Genomic DNA, 14,171 nt, shown 5'->3' with positions numbered 1-14,171 from the left:
TCTCTCAGAGCTCCATTCTAAGCCTTCATCTCTGGCACCCAAAGGGTGGGTGTGAAACTAAAGGGCTGGTAAGGACCCCTGGGTTTCCTCCGTTGGAATGGGCTGGAAGGTGCTTGTGGTTTTGCATCAGCTATGGGCTGTGAACTCTGACAAGTCTGCAGTTCATCTTCCTGCTTGCTGACTTCTGCTGATTCAGAGCAGAATTCATCTTCTCCTGAGGAGTCCTCCTCTCCTGATTGACCCATGACAAGTATATAAGGAGGAGATTTCTTTCATGCTGTGGTTGTATAGCTTTGTCTGCATCCTGAGTACAGTGCACTGCCAAGTTCAGTAGGTGTCATGTGGCTGGAATCACATTGTACCTCTGGCCTTTTGAGCTGCAGAAGGTGGAGGCCATCCAAATGAAGACAAAAACCAGTAATTGATCAAATATCTCTGGATGGAACATAGGGGTCCTTTAGAAGGCTGGGAACAGAGGGGAACATGTTAGTCCTTATGTAAACAAATTTTGTTGTGGCATTAAGAGTCAGTGGAAGCCAGAATGGTGCAGTATTACTTAGTTTGCATCCACATGGGATGTGAAAGTGCATTCTCCAGCACAATAGCGGCAGCAAGTAGCCTGGGGGAGGTGAGGTGGGAATAGCACCCACATGCCCTGTCCTTTTATTGCTGGCTGCTGCTGTCATGGAAGCAGCCCTTATGTGTCTTCCTAGGTTCTTTCCCCCTTCAGCTACCCCAGGGGTGAGGTCAGACGTTCAGAAAATCCTGCTGCGGGCCTGAGTGGAGTCCGGAAGCATGTCGGATTTTAAGCGGTTGTCCAAACATCAGCATCTGCGAATGGTGGTTAACTCGTTCGAGTCCTGCGTTGAGATGACTGAGGCGCGGACTAATTTGATACTGCTTTAAATCCGGAACAAAATTCTTCTGACGGTTCCTGAGTGGAATTTCTCTTTTGAACACTCCATCATTGGCGACTCGTCGGAAGCGCACCACCGCTTCCCTCCCAAAGCCCTCTGCAAGTGATATCACTGCGCCAGTGAATGAGCGAGCGAATGTTGGCTTGATAAATCGTTTACCCGCCCCTATGTCCGGAAACAAAACTCACTTTTGAAACTAGATGTGAACTGATTTGAATTCCTGGGTTTTTTTCTGCACGCGTAGTGCTCGTGCTGGAAAAGTAGTGCCAACGGATTAGCAAAACTGTTAGTGATCCGACCCATTTAAAAGTGACGCGCATCCCCGCCCTCGAGAACGAGGTCATGGTGGGTGTGCGAGGTCTCTCGTGGAGAAGGGAGGAGACGCTGGATCTGCTCAATAGTGCAGATAGCGAGCATCACTGTGCCTGCGCTAATGCAGATTGACGTCTCATGAAACGAGGTCCGGTGGAGCACTCTGATCGACCAGCGACGGGACCCACATGGGATAGAATGGGAGCCTGGCTGTTGTCTGATCGGAAAATTGGTTGTGTGGATTATAATAGAGGTGCGTTGAAGATGGATTTAATGGTGAGTGTGACCGCACCCCAGAATGCCCTTCAGAATGATAGTAACTTTTAATATAGGAGAAGAGGGTTATTATGCCCAGGGGTTGGATCCTACTGGCATAAGAGAATTTTTCTACTGGCATAAGAGAATGACCCTTCCCTCAAGCCCATACCAGATAGTTTAAGGCTGATGTGGACTAAAAGCTATATGTGAAGAGGTTGCAAATTCTACAAGTTTTTCAGATAACTCCCTTTTCAAAGCATTTGTAAACTTTATTGGGACAACCCTTCAAATTTTGGGGTCTATTACATCAAGATAATATTTTGTCATAGTTGTGTAGATCTCAAATCCACATGCTGTAAGTATATAATGAAACCCAAGTTATTTTAAGAAGTTCCTGTAAATATTAATTTAATAATCTCAAAGATATTCTGGGAAGAATATCATGACCAATGTTACAGTAGTAATATTGCAAGGCTTTGTATTCCAGGTTTTCCACCATCTGAGTGGTTTTTGCATGAAGTTTTCATCATGCAGAAGCCTGAACATGCTTTTTCACTGCTTGTGGGTTCAGAGAAGCTTGAACGAAGTGCAGATATTTATGTGTCAGTTTATATTTTTACACATATTGTGTGGCTCTTAAAGCCCCCACCACCCCATCAGCCAGCTCGAAGAAGGCATTTGTCTCTTTAAACCACTTCTCCAAGCCAAGTCAGCCAGTGGCTTGGAGAATGCATTTAAAGTTGCTTTCTTTCTTTCCTTCCTGTCTTGCAGCTCTCAAACATCTGACATTAATTTCTTGTGGCTCTCAAACATCTGACATTTATTCTATGTGGCTCTTACATTAAGCAAGTTTGGCCACCCCTGTTCTAGCACCTTAACACTATAGTAATATTTGTACTACAGATTTTTAAAAACTCTGCAAAAAATCCTGTCAGAGGCAAGAGAGGAAAAGATGAGGAGAAAGTTTGGTGAAACCCCTGTGCAGAAACTCTTGCCACTGTGAATGCCTTTTTACTGAGTAGAACAGGAAACTGCTGCTGTGCAGAAGTAGTCCTGGAAAAGCAAACTGCAATGTGAATCTTCATTACAGCTGTTGAGTATTTTAGATGTGTTGCATTCCAGTTTTCTAATTGTTACATCAACTCTTCATAATCGTTCAGTGCACGCTTCCTATTTAAAGAAGTTAACTAAAAATAGCTTCAGTCTGATTAAAGTGAAATTGATCAGGTATGTTCTTTTTAAGTGCTTCTTTTAAAATTCACACTTCATCCAGGATCACTGCCGACTCTAACTTTTGTAGAATTAATAATGTTTTTATATTCTAATTTAACAGTTCAGCTTCTCTTCTTCCAAATAAATAACACCGTAATTGACATACATCTCATTTAAACAGACATTACATTGATGCTGGCTTCCTGTGCTGTGATAGCGTGCTGTGTGCAAAGAAACAATGTCAGTTTTGTGTGCCATCTGGACTACCTGACATTTGACTCAGCCCTCCAAGAACAACAATAATGAGGGGAAAATCCGAAGGTCATATAAAGTCAAAGCATCAGTAAACTGAAATTGATGCTAGGCCAGTGACTGATTCTCTCACAGAAACTGTACATTATACAAAATTTGCCAATGTTACTGTCTGTTACCAGCAATCTGTGTTTATTTAAACAGTGAGTGCATAATTTAATGGGAAAATAAATGGTTTCAGGAATTACTAAAGGTTTATTTTAAAACAACCTTCTAGTTCTAACAATCAAACTATGACAGTTAATTCTGCATTGCTATAAGATTTAGCTCTATTTACTTCCTGTAGATGGTCTTATGTGTGCTTATTGGTTATATTAATATGCTCCAGTTCAGCTTGCTCACTACTGTGTGACATTATAGTTGGTCCTAATAAAGGCCTTTATGTCTATCTAGATAGGAGGACTGAGACTGTAGACTTCTGAGAGTAAAATACATTGAACTTAAGGCTTAACTATACATTTTCCCTATGTCCACTAACAAGTTATTGTAAGCATCAATCATCATACAAATTTGGTTAAACCTAGTGCTGTTGCCACAACAAGTTGAATACCATCGATTAGCTGCTGAGAAAGTGAACACAGCTGGCTGTTCCCTTTGCCAGGCTCATTCTCTTCCTTTTCCTGCCCCCACTGATATTGTTTCAGGAGGACAACTGTGGCAGTAGAGGTGGAGGACACACATAGGGAAGGTGGTGCTTCACCCTCTTAGCAATAAGGGTGCCAGGTCTTACCCGGCTGCCAGTGGCCATAGAGTTTTTTTACCAAAATGTTAGTGTCCTCACACAATGTGCCTGGTGTCATCACATCACTTCTGGGTGATGTCATCATGCTGGGCACGTGAACGCTGATGGAGCTCTTTGGGGATGGGGCTCCCCTGCTGGCCAATCCTGTGCTAGTGGGTTGGAGGCCCCAAAATTGGGGGAACCTACTTAGCAAATACATCCTCTCATAGCTGCCACCACTGCTATTCCATCACCCTCCTTTGAGGAGTGCTGATCCTTCTTTCTTTTCCTGCTCCAACCTGTTCCTCCTGCCCCCAGCTCTGTATTCTTACCCAGCAGAGTGAAGCCTGGTGTAGAAAAGACAATGAGCTGAGGAAGGAAATACTGGTACTTCACCCTCTCAGCTGCTGCTGATGTTCAGCTTCAGTGGTAGCAGTGTGTCTAGCCAGATGGACATTATGTTTACATATATGTTAATGTACACGTGGAAAATGTAACATCTAGTTAAGTCCTCAGACTTCATTTTGAATTAATTACAGAATTCAGTTGTTCTCCTTTAAATGTATTAATAAGGCTGCAGTCCTCTACTAGGGTTGCCAATCCTCAGATGGGAAGCCTGGAGGGACCTGTGTTCTATAAAACACGTAATAATAGTATAGAATTTTCATGAATACTTCAAAAATTGCAAAAGCTTGATGCAGAGAAAAACAATTTCCTTGCTAATCAAATCTCCCAATATCATACAATTTAAAACACCAAGCATATATTATACAGATTCATATAGACACTCATACAACCAAGGCAAGGATACAGTGAAACACTGATAGAGTATGAGACAGAGAGTTCACCACGGATGGAAAATTTCAGTGAGGGAAGTACTCTTGCAGGTGCGTAGACCTCTTTGTTGGAGTAATGATGTGCACTAAACAAAGTAACGATGATTTGATGATAACACGTTTCCTAGGTAAAAACAATGTGTTTCAGCATCGAAACCATTACAAAATTATAGTGAACAACTTACCCTATGCTCAAAGACAATATGTACGCAATTAGTCAGTTTCTCTCAATAGCATTGATGGTTCTCTGACAAAAGACGCCAAGTCCTTAAATAACATCAGCTGTTACAAAAAGCATTCTTAAAGGGGACATTCCAGAAAAAATTACAATATAAGATGCACAGAACCATACTTATAAAGAAGTCAAGTCTAGAGACGAATTAAGACCATATGGCATTACTGTATTAAACTTCTCTGCAGGTCTTTAACATCATCAGGGTTGTTAGATTGTAACTTATCTATGATGCCACCCCTAAGTTCCTTAGGATCATGGCCACATTCCATCATATAGCTCACAACAGGAGCTTCTGATAACTTCAGCTTCACCTGCAAAAGATGTTCCAAAAAGCGGACCTTAAAAGGTCGCACATATGATCCTCTGTAAAACAGCGAACAACCGCATCAAAGATAAGTCTAGATGACTCACAATCAGAAAAATGTCTCAAGTACCATGTAAAATTATTTATGCATACCTCATTGGTCTGAATGGTATGATTACAAATGGCACAATTTTTACCGCATTTAAAATGCCCTACCGGAAGGCGTGTTACAGAATCTTTCCTAGGCGCCAAATCAATGAACGAGGAGATCCTGTAAATTCCATCCCCGTTTCCAACCCACTATAGGGAATTCCAGGCCACCTAAGAGAGACTGAACAACATGCTTGCACTTTATGATTATTGTCGCTTGTCACTTTCTCAACTACAGCACCTTACTCTAGGGTGGCTGGGAAAGTCACCCGGGAAAGTCCCGATTCTGGCCCCCAATTCCCGCCTCCCGGGCTGGCTATACCGGGACCATTAGAGGTCCCGGTTTAGCCAGCGGGGAGCCTGTCGGTCACTTCTGGGTTCCTGTCCTGCATCTCGACCTGTGTTATTAGTGACAGGCTGCTTCGGCGGGCCGCTGCGCCGGCCCCCTGGGTCCCACAACGATGGGACCGATGCCACAGGGACGGGCTCGAAACACTCTATAACCCCTCAAAAGAACAGCAGTCTAGCTCGCTTCCCCCGAGCCCTGCCACCATAAGCCTCAAGGGGGCTCATTTTGCGGCATCTCCCGGCGGGAGGGTGACACCCGCACGGGACACATATCAAATGAAAGAGGGGGCGCAGGGCTATCAGAAACAGCTGGCGGAGGGAGTCGGGAGACCACCCCACTGGGGGATCCACACCCCGAAAGTGATGAAGGTGGCGCAGATAGAGCCAACAGAGCAAACAGGACAAAATAAATAGGCTGCATTATGCAGCACAGTCTCACTGGAATCTGACTGGCTTCTCAGCGTGGAACCCGTTCTCTCTAGTCTTCTCACTTTGAAAAAAGTAAAAAAAGAGTTTTATTTAACTTTATTTCCCCCTTTCCCTCTCTATAAATAATCTTGGTGTTTCCGGCGGTGATATTTGGGGGATTTTTGGGGATGTCACAGGAAGTGCTGTGAAGTCACTTCTTGTTTCCGGCAGTGGCATTTGGGGGAAATGATGTCATTTGGGGGAAATGATGTCTCAGGAAGTGATGTCACTTCCTGCTTCCGGCAGGTGGCGCGGGGGAAATGATGTCACAGGAAGTGATTTCACTTCCTGTTTCCGGCGGTGGCATGATGTCACCGGAAGTGACGTCGCTTCCTGTTTCCAGTGGCGCGGGCGCGCTGCGCGCTCGCACACACATTCCTTCCCTGGCTGGCCTGCAGATATTATGGCCACCCTACCTTACTCTTCAACCTTGATGATTTTAACTGCCAACTTTGTGATTGATTATTTATTAGTTAACTACCAATTTGTAATTAATTAATTTATTAGTTATTTAATTCGTATTTATTGATTAGCTAAGTGGATTTATTTATGGCAAATTAATTGGAGATAGATAGTGGGCAAGGTTTTTAATTAAGGAGCCAATAGACATTTAATTAATTTATTGTTACCTAGGAATTATAGGTGGTCTAGGGAGAGGGATTTAAATTAAATAACTAGGGGACATTGGTAGTTGGCTAGTGGAAGGTGAAATGGCAACAATAGGGTGGAAGGAGAATAGGAATAGGTTTATACACTGCTGGTTGATGAGCTGGTTCCCACCAGCAGGAGATGGCTGGCCCGGGGATTCCAGTGCTCCTGGGGAGGAGAAGGTATGACGGTGGGAGCAGGCAGACCTATAGGGGAAGGAGGCCGAGACATAGCAGTGCTCGACCACTTTCCTGCCTGCGTCCCATCCCGGTGGTGACAGGTAGTGGGGCCAGGCGATCTTACCCACCTCCGGCACTGGTGTTATGTAATGCCAGGTCCATTAATAACAAGACCGCTGTCCTCCGGGATTTCTTATGGGAACAGGAGGCGGACCTGGCATGCGTGATCGAGACCTGGGTGCGCGATGGGGAGCCCGTAGCCCTCTCTCAAATGGCCCCCCCGGGATACTCGGTCTTTCACCAGTCCCGGACTAGTGGGCGGGGGGGAGGAGTGGCACTTCTCATACGAGAGGTTTACTCCTTTAGGGCTCTCCCGGCCCCGGAGATCAGGGGTATTGAATGTGTCGGCCTGATGTGGGACGTTGGGGAGGGGTTGGCGATCTGGCTGGTGTACCGTCCGCCTAACGCACCGTCCGGCGCCTTATCATCCCTGGTGGAGGCCGTGGCGGGCTGGGCGTTGGAGTACCCAAGGCTATTGGTCTTGAGTGACTTCAATGTTCACACCGATGACGCGGCCTCCAATCAGGCGATGGACCTGGTGTCATCCATGGCGACACTGGGACTCTCCCAAGTTGTCACAACGCCCACTCATCAGGCGGGGCACATGTTAGACCTGGTCTTCGTGGCAGGAGTTTTAGTGAATGATATTACTGCTAGAGCAGTGCCATGGTCGGATCACTATGCCCTTAAGGCTCGGGTGGATGTGCCACCCCAAACCTGTTTAGGCGGAGAGAGGCAATGGCGGCGTACTCGAGACGAAGCGACTCGAACATCTTATAGAGAAATTATGAAGTCCTATGAGGTGGCAATCAAAACCGCAAAGAGAACATACTTTGCGGCTGAGATTGCGTCCGCAACATCGCGCCCGGCACAACTATTTAATATAATTCAGAGTTTAACAACACTGCCTCAGGGCAGACCAAATTGTAATGAATTGGGGATTGGCTGTGAGGCTTTTGCGAATTTCTTTGCGGACAAGATCGCGTCGCTCCGCCTCAACCTCCCTGCCACATTGGAGGCAGTTAGCGAAACCGAGGCTCCGTGCCTGTCTTCGGATTATGTTCTGGATGGTTTCAGCCCTCTCAGCCTGGAGGAAGTTGACAGGATCCTCTTATCTGCACGCCCAACAACTTGTAAATTGGACCCGTGCCCCTCCTGGCTTATTAAATCCTGCCAGAGGGAACTTAGATATCCTGTACGGGATATCATAAATAGATCCCTGACGGAAGGGCAATTTCCAACACCGCTTAAAGAGGCAGTGGTCCGTCCCCTCTTGAAAAAAATATCATTAGACCCGGCCCAATTGGCACATTACCGGCTGGTCTCAAATTTGCCCTTTTGGGGCAAACTTATCGAGAGGGCAGTGGCGATGCAGCTACAGACTTTCCTGGATGACGCTTCCGTCCTTGATCCCCTTCAGTCCGGCTTTCGTCCGGGCCATGGGACGGAGACGGTGCTGGTCGCCCTAGTAGATGACCTGCAACGGCATCTGGATCAGGGCGGCTTGGCGGTGCTGATTCTGTTGGACCTATCGGCAGCGTTCGATACGGTCGACCATTGGCTACTGGCCCGCCGCCTCGCCGACGCGGGGATTCAGGGGTTGGCCTTGCAATGGCTTTCCTCTTTCCTTGAAGGTCGGGGACAGAGGGTCGCTATTGGGGATGAGCTGTCCCGTAGGCATACGCTTGATTGTGGTGTGCCTCGGTGCGGTTCTTTCCCCGATGTTATTTAACATCTATATGCGTCCCCTCGCCCAGATTGCCTGAAGGTACGGGCTGGGTTGTCACCAGTATGCTAATGACACCCAGCTCTATCTGCTTATGGACGACCGGCCGGTCTGCGCCTCACAAAATCTGGACCGGGCGTTACAGGCTGTGGCTGGGTGGCTCAGGCAGAGCGGGCTGAGGCTAAATCCGGCGAAGATAGAGGTCCTTTGCTTGGGCCGTCGGGGTCCGGGAAGGGAAATACCCCTCCCGGTTTTTGACGGTGCGCCGCTGATTGCGACGCATAGAGTCAAGAGCCTTGGGGTACTTCTGGAGCCCTCCTTAACAATGGAGGCTCAGATAGCAGCCACTGCCAAGTCCGCATTTTTCCATCTTAGGTGGGCAAGGCAGCTTGCTCCCTTCCTGGAGCACGACGATCTAGCAACGGTGATCCATGCAACGGTCACCTCGAGGTTGGACTACTGCAATGCCCTCTACATGGGGCTGCCCCTGTGCCGAACCCGGAAATTGCAGCTGGTGCAGAACGCTGCCGCCTGGTTGTTATTGGGGCTCCCAAGATGGGAGCACATTCAGCCGGGACTTCGGGCCCTGCACTGGCTGCCAATACTTTACCGAGTTCGGTACAAGGTGCTGGTTATTACCTTTAAAGCCCTATATGGCCTAGGACCTGCCTACCTGAGGGACCGTCTCTTCCCACACGTTCCCCAGAGAGCACTGAGATCGGGAACTCAAAACCTCCTGGTTGTCCCCGGGCCAAAGGAAGCCCGTTTGAAAGCTACAAGGGACAGGGCCTTCTCCGTAATGGCTCCATCCTGGTGGAACCAGCTGCCGGAAGAGGTAAGGGCCCTGCGGGACCTTGCCCAATTCCGCAAGGCCTGCAAGACAGCTCTCTTCCGGCTGGCCCACAACTAACCGGCACTGAATTTGAACTGAGTGTAGCTGTAAGACCGCTGTATGATTTTAATGTTTACGTATATAACAAATGTGTAGATTTTAACTATATAAATTATGAAATGTTAACTTTTTATGCTTAATTTTATATTTTATGTTAGTTTTAATATGTTGTAAGCCGCCCTGAGCCACCTAGTGGGAAGGGCGGGATATAAATTACACATAAATAAATAAAATAAATAAATACCAATTCTTGCGAAGAATTTGAACAAGTTGTCTAGCCTGCGGTGTATTAAGTCAAGGTACAAATCATATTATCCTGTTTTCTCATTTTATGTTGGAATAAATCAAAACAGAATCAGCCCTGAGTTTAGATATCCGCACCACCTCAGAAGGATAACCATGGTTTTTAAAGGTGCATGTAATTCTATTACTACTTACTTGGTAGTCCTGCTGAGAGGTGGAGTTTCATTTTAAACGTAAGAACTTACTGTAAGGCAAATTCTGTTTAATATGTTGTGGGTGAAATGATCTGAAATGTAGTAATGCATTATAGTCTGTGGGCTTCTGAAAAACCTTTACTCCCAATGTTGTGTTACTCTTAACATACACAGACGTGTCAAGAAAATTAATAGATGTGTTGTTACTATCACAACTGAACTTAATAGAGTTGTGGACTGCCTTACAGTGTGAGACAGGAAATCCAGGGGGAAATCCAGAGCATGGATGGAATGCACAATGGTGGCATGCAAAAAAAGGTGTGTGGGGATTAGCCACATTGTGTATATAAATTTTTGGCCACTGTGTGATAAAGAGTGTTGGAATGGATGGGCCATTGGCCTGATCCAACATGGCTTCTCTTATGTTCTTAAGAAAACCTCCATGTGGAAGAATCACCAAAAAGCAGTAGTAGCACATAAACCAGAAGGCTCCTGGTTCAAATATCAGGAAATTCTGACAGTATGTTAATTGACAGATTGTTGGGTAGGCAGATTTTGACCACCTAAGAAGAGTTACAGACCTTGAGAAGACTTCTAGAGGTTTTAGTAACTTTTCTTGAAACATGGACTCAGAAGATGAAATGGGGGGAAAAATAGTGCCAAGCTGCCCCTTTCAGTATTCCATTAATATTTGGGACCCAAGTGTATATAAATATGATTTTAAGGCTGATCTAGCCTGGCTCTTGCTCAGCTTCATTTTTTGGTGTGGTTTTCTAAGCAATGTCATTTTCAGTAAATTGCCCAAGAAGACAAGTGAATTTGTGAAATCATTTCCATTTACTCTCTTCACAACCTTTGCAGATGATTTCCATGTCTGACTTTGCTAACCCTAAGAATCACATCGCTCATGTAAAACTTGTTGCAGGACACTACTTTAAAGACTTGAGCATTCCAGCAACTGAGGTTTAGCAGAATCTTGCTGCAAAACGCCATCACTTTAGGAATAAAACATGGGTGCTGACAAGCTATTTAGCTAATTTATTGATTCCCAAGCACAGGATAGCTTTCATTCTCACCTGTCTCAAAGTTTTGCCATTTGATTTATTAGAAGGGAGCTCCCATAGTGTGCCACTTAAAGAGTGTTTATGCTGTTGTGCCACTGTGGAAGTTGAAATGTTTGGACATATGCTGGTGCACTGCCCCTTCTGCTTCTATGATGACTAGGTACATGTTACACATCCTCTCCTGGGGAAGTTGAAATGTTTGGACATATGCTGCTGCACTACCCCTTCTCCTCCTTTCTTCTAGCAGACCTTAAATCTGGACGTTTGGAAAAAGTTGCTAAATGCTGCTGCCAGAGTCTACTGAGGTCCAGGACTGATTTAATGCTTTATATTTGCTATTTGTATACATCTCAGTGTAAGTTTATGTATACATTCTTACAACTATTCAGCTATGTATGTTTTATTCTGCTGGTCTATGACTGTAATAAATTATTTCTTGATTAAGACTACATTTTAAATACTGTCCCTCAACCTCATGAAGACACTTGCTCAGATACAGATGGCGTGATCTTTTGATCACTGTACAAATAGCTGGGCATTATACCAAATGGTCTCAAGGTGAAGCATCCATTGCAAAATACACACCGCACAGACTACGGAAAAGATTGCATCATATGCTTTCCACGAAATAATGTGGCCATCTGATCAACATCCTGTACTGCAAAAAGGAAAGGATTAACAAGATTCTTAGACAATGAAATGGCCTACCATACATGGCAAGTCACCTACATCAAACACTTTGACTCTCTGCAGAAGAAGATAAACACAAGCTTTCAAAACTCCTGCATGCTACAAAGCCACGGCATAGGTGCCAGCAATGTTCTCAATCTATTCAGCCACCATCTGAACCTGGTAGAAGAGCCACATCTTGCGGATTCTCCTTCTGCCCCATCCAGATCCTAACAAATGACATAGTTCTGCAGAGACCTGGAAGCTTATTTCTGCCCTCTCCAATGGAAGGAATAATTGCAGCCCATCACTAAACAATACACCAACATCCAGCAACCATCCTGTGTGTACTTTTAGAAAGAAAGAAAGACTCATCATGGATCCCCCTGACTGATGAACCCCCAGCTGTATTTTATACTGAGCGCTTTTGTCGTCATGCTCAGACTGAAATTGTGAACAAGCAACATTGCTTGCTTCATAATCCCAGCATTGCACAATGTAATAGCATCCATGTCTCAGATATATAAATACCACCCTATACCTGAAATATATTGAGTGTACTATACTTACCTAATGCTTATAGCTACTATCCACAACATACTACATGATCCATTGTCTGCAATAAACCCTAAGATATGATCAAATATGCACTGGTCCAGAAAAGAAGAAACAGATGCAGGATTTACACCAAGCATTCCTAAAATGACAGTATTCACTTGGAAAAGTAAAGAGCCAGACTGACAGGGCTAGGCAGGAGTTTCTTGCTACAGGGTAGCCCCAGCAGAGAAAACAACAGAACACCACGGGTTGCTATCTACAACTAAAACTTCTCTATCATGGATCTAACCTCTCCTAAATAGTATTCTTCCCTCTAATGAGATAATGGGGTAATGCTCATAGACAGTCCCCCAGCCTGAAGCAACTGCTCAACAAGAATTGAACACCTAATGGAAATACAAACACAGGTACTAGTGCCTGTAACAAACCCCCGTGCCAACCCTGTAGTCCTCATATCCACCCAACTGATATTATTACAGCACTTGATATTAATATCAAGTGTTCATTAACTTATCCTTTAACATGATATATGCTATCATGTACCAGCAATGTCCTTCTGCCATTTACATTGGCAAAATTGGACAGTCTCTGTGCAAGTAAACAAATAGATTCAAATCAAACATTAAAAAATGGAACACCCAGAAACCACTGGGGGGAGCATTTCAGCCTTTCTAGGCATTTACTGATCTAACTGATGGTTGTACTTCAGCAGAAACATTTTATGGGGAGACTCTAGCAAGAAGTTCCTCAGTTGAAATCCATATGCAGGCTTAATAACATAAGATTTGGATTTAGTATGGTTAAAATGGAGGGCAGGAGAATGATGTAAGCCATTTTGAGTCCCCATTAGGGAAAAAGGCATATAAATTAAAGAAATAAAAAGAATTTAAGGAAATAAAATTAAAAATTAATAGGGATTAGGATGGTTAGCTCACCAAATGTAATTGCTTCTCCATACAAGTTTATGAACACTATTCATTCCCCCCCCCCATTCATCAACAGTTGGTAGAGGTCCACACCCAGTCACAGTGAATCATATTTATCCTTTTAGCTGGATCATGTTTTTACCTGTCCTCTGAAATTTCTTGACACATTGTCCTGAGCAGGCAACTGAGCCTTTTGGTGCCTGTCTTTGTAGTAACACCCTGCCCTGCCCTTTTGCTGCTTGTTGCTCTGGTTATCAGTCCCTCTGCCAATTGAAATACTTAAGGCATCTGATGTGACTTGTACAATTCTATTCAAAAATGTGCTAGCTTTTAAGATAGCATGGGATTCTTGTTCTTTTGGCTACAGCAGACTAATGCAGCTACCCTTTTAGAATTTCACAATGAAAGCTTATATTTGAATCTATTAAGCTTGAAGCCAGTAATACATATTTGATGGTGCAAACTGTGGTCAGCTTACGGCAACCACATGAGATTTTCAAGGCACTTCTGCATAGCGACCGACCGTGGACTTCCTTTGTGGTCTTCCATTAGTAACCAACGTCCAGGTAGCACCTGGAGATCTCCCACTATGACAATTGTTCTCTGGACAATCAAGATCAGTTCTCACTTCCCGTGGAGAAAATGGCTGCTTTGGAGGGAGGACTCTATGACATCATACCCTGCTGAGGTCCTTCCTCTCCCCAACCCCACCCTCACCAGGCTCCACTCCCAAAATTTCCAGGTATTTCTCAACCCAGAACCCTGTTTTCCATCCAAGCACTCTCTAGGGTTGATGGTTCTTCGCTTCTGAGATCAGATGAGACCAGGCTGCCCTAGGCCATTCAGATCAGGGCTGAATACATTAGATCTAATGTACAACTAATGTACGAAGCTGCAGTGCCTTTAAATCTCAACTGACTTTTTCTTATGACAGTAGCA

The sequence above is a fragment of the Heteronotia binoei genome, chromosome 7, assembly GCF_032191835.1.
Source record: "Heteronotia binoei isolate CCM8104 ecotype False Entrance Well chromosome 7, APGP_CSIRO_Hbin_v1, whole genome shotgun sequence".
Taxonomy (NCBI): Eukaryota; Metazoa; Chordata; class Lepidosauria; order Squamata; family Gekkonidae; genus Heteronotia; species Heteronotia binoei.
Note: the sequence above shows the minus strand (reverse complement) of the source record.